This window comes from Lynx rufus, unplaced genomic scaffold (genome assembly GCF_022079265.1).
Source record: "Lynx rufus isolate CCGP_SWC_20201006 ecotype Redwood Valley unplaced genomic scaffold, mLynRuf1.p SCAF_7, whole genome shotgun sequence".
In the NCBI taxonomy this organism is placed as follows: domain Eukaryota; kingdom Metazoa; phylum Chordata; class Mammalia; order Carnivora; family Felidae; genus Lynx; species Lynx rufus.
The window spans coordinates 33,828,768-33,831,572 of record NW_025814889.1 but is presented as its reverse complement, the minus strand read 5'-3'; the positions used below and the strand labels follow the sequence as shown (position 1 = coordinate 33,831,572).

Below are 2,805 nucleotides of genomic sequence, written 5' to 3'. Positions count from 1 at the left end.
TGAACGGCTAATATACAGTATTTGTCAAAAGGAGGCAACTGTGGCCTGTCACAATCCAATACCCACTTGCCAAGTGTCTGCAAATAGTGACAAATTCTGAACTATAAGTTACCGAAATTAGTTACAAGAGTGCAAAAAGTCCTTGGAGAGTAGTAGCCCACCTAAAATTTCCAAACATAAGGAAATATTTACAAAGTTCATTACTATCAAGATGATTTTTCCTTTGTTCAAACTTTGAACAAAATGAAGAATTTTTCTTTACTGCAGGAAACAAACTGGGAGGAACAGTGCAGTTCTAGGCATACTTATGTCTGGTTCCAATATGGTCAGCTTAATACTTAAATACTTTAGAAACACACAAGTTCCCATTAGTGGAAAAATCCAAGTTTCTCATGTAGCCATTCTTCAGTGTTTCTTATTTCAAATACCGTGGGTAGTTCAGCTGTCGGGACTTATTCTTACTCCCAGCATACACAATTTGTTTTTTGCCGGAGTCCTAGCCCCAGCAGGTACAGAGGTTCCCAAAAGATGAAAGGCGTCAGTGAAAAAGTGAAAATAAAACAAAACTAAAAATAAAAAGCTAAAATCAAAAAACCAAAATAAAAGTGGACACAGACAACAGCAGTGTGTTGAACTGGCTAATTTCTTGCAGTAAACTTGGCATTATATATACTGGTGAATTCCTTGTACGTCAACTATGTTTTTCTAACATTATTTAGTTGTGAAAATGTTCCTATGTATAAACAACCTTTAAGAAATAAGAACCTTATTAAGAAATTTCCCACATACCCTTTGATTATAGATTAATTTCTTACATTATTCATTATGTCTCTGCGTTTATGTATAATCTACAAAGTATTTGCTTTGCTGTTCTCGTGAAAGGCCCTCTATTTCTCAACACCTCAAGTGGAAAAGTTACAGGAACATGACCTCCTAACCACATAAGGCCAGAACAATGTGTTTGCCTTGGTCCGGTGTGCCAGAAAGGGGCTGAAAAAGCCTTAGAAACCCATTTCTCATACATTCTCAGAGAGACAATGCACCTAGGAACCAATGAACCATTCTCTAGCAAAACCGATCAGGTTCAGTCATCATCTGGAATGCCTCCAGGGGGCCAGGTGGGCTTAGGGGTTGAAGTCACCTGTGCCCAGAAATACACTCCTTAGTTGCCAGAGTGGGGCTTTCAAATTCATATGTCTCTGTTATACAGACCCTTTTTGCTGGCAAATGCATGGGGATATCCTTCCTGTAAGTAGAGTAGTCTCCATAGAGGATGGCAAGGGCTAAACGTAAGACCGCACAATTTCTTGCAGAACCTTATTTTCTTCCTAATGGTTCTTTTCCCAGGGGGCCTGCTGAAGGCAATTCCCCAACAAACAATAACCAAGGTAGTTTTAGTAAGACCAAATTACCTAAAAGTGGGAGTACAAGAAGCTCTAGTGTCGGCCGGCCGCCCTGCAGTCACCAATCCACCCACAGCCGGGGCCCTGCCACTCAGGCTGGGATAGCTCGGCTTCAAGAAGTTGTTGAGGCTTACATCGAACAGGGCTGGAGAAAATAAGGCAGAGGATACGAACCTGTTCCATCATGTTGGTATTTGTAACTATACCCCGTGAAGGAGGTTGCCGTTCAGGCAGTTTGTCGTTCAGTTCATCAGGTTAAAAGCCCTCCAGCTCTTCATCCAGTACCACCAGGCGTTTGTCCTTACCAATCTTATGATGGCAGCATTGTTTCTTTACGAAAACCAAATTTTCTCAGCTTTTCCACTAAATCTTCAACAGCATCACAAACCACCAAAGACTCCCTCATTTTCCTCCTGCCCATCAGCAGCCTGTAGCCTTGTTTCAAGCCCCTTTAAAATGGCACGTCTTTGATCGCCTCCCTCCCTGTCCCAGCACCTGGCAGAGTCGCCTGCATCCCTGCAGTAATTCTTGAATGGTCTCTTTCAGTGCTAAGCAGGTCCTCGAGAAGACTGCCCACAGGTGAACCGGCTGCTCTTCAGAGTGAAAGCATCTTTCACAGACAGGAAAGGAAACAGTTTGGTTAACCATCATTTTTTTTTCTCAACCAGCCAAACACCCAGTACTCCCAGGAAGGCAATCTTTCCTTTGGGGTATCAGGAACTGATTGCACTTGGTTAGCAGAGACCAGAGTCAGAGCTCATTAGGAAAGGCAAGGCACTCACTATGTGGGGCAGCCTCATTAGCCTTGCCTGGGACCAAAAACATAGTGATCACTACAGCCAAGGAATTGCAATGGTGGTTGCACACAAGGCCAAAGGTTTTCATTTCAGCTGAGAATGGGATAAAGTTGAGAATGAATTGTCCTGCTCCATGTTCCTCTTGTCCCAGAAGTGAGGATAGCTCCCTGTTGATACCTCTGACCCTGACTACACACAAGCATTCCTGCTGGGTACCTTGAAATGCCCTGGACTTGGCTTGTCAACAGAGTACTGAAAAGCAAGTTTGGAGGGACCCCGTGACCCAGCGTATCCCAGAGTGACAAGAATTTGGCCAGACTCCCCAGTGAAAAGAAGAAATGGCTCTGATGCTGTGCCTGAACGGACAAAAAGGAGAACTGAACTGGAAAAAAGTAACAGGGTGGACGAGAAGACACAGAAGGCCAAAGTTTTTGATGAACACCAGAGAATGGCATATGGCAAAAAAAAAATAAATAAATAAAAAAATAAAAAATTAAGTGACTAGCACAATCTCCTGGCAAGATGGTTGTCTCTGGAGTGAGAACAATTTGTGGGCTAAGACAAAGGGAAACCTCTTGCAATGTCCCTTCAGAAGGAGAGGGAAA

The 2,805-nt window shown here is 43.1% G+C and overlaps 1 pseudogene; it reads right to left on the bottom strand.

Annotated features, from left to right (window-relative positions):
- Positions 1–368: 368 nt before the first annotated feature.
- Positions 369–1,809, bottom strand: LOC124500972 (glia maturation factor beta-like; annotated as a pseudogene).
- Positions 1,810–2,805: the final 996 nt, after the last annotated feature.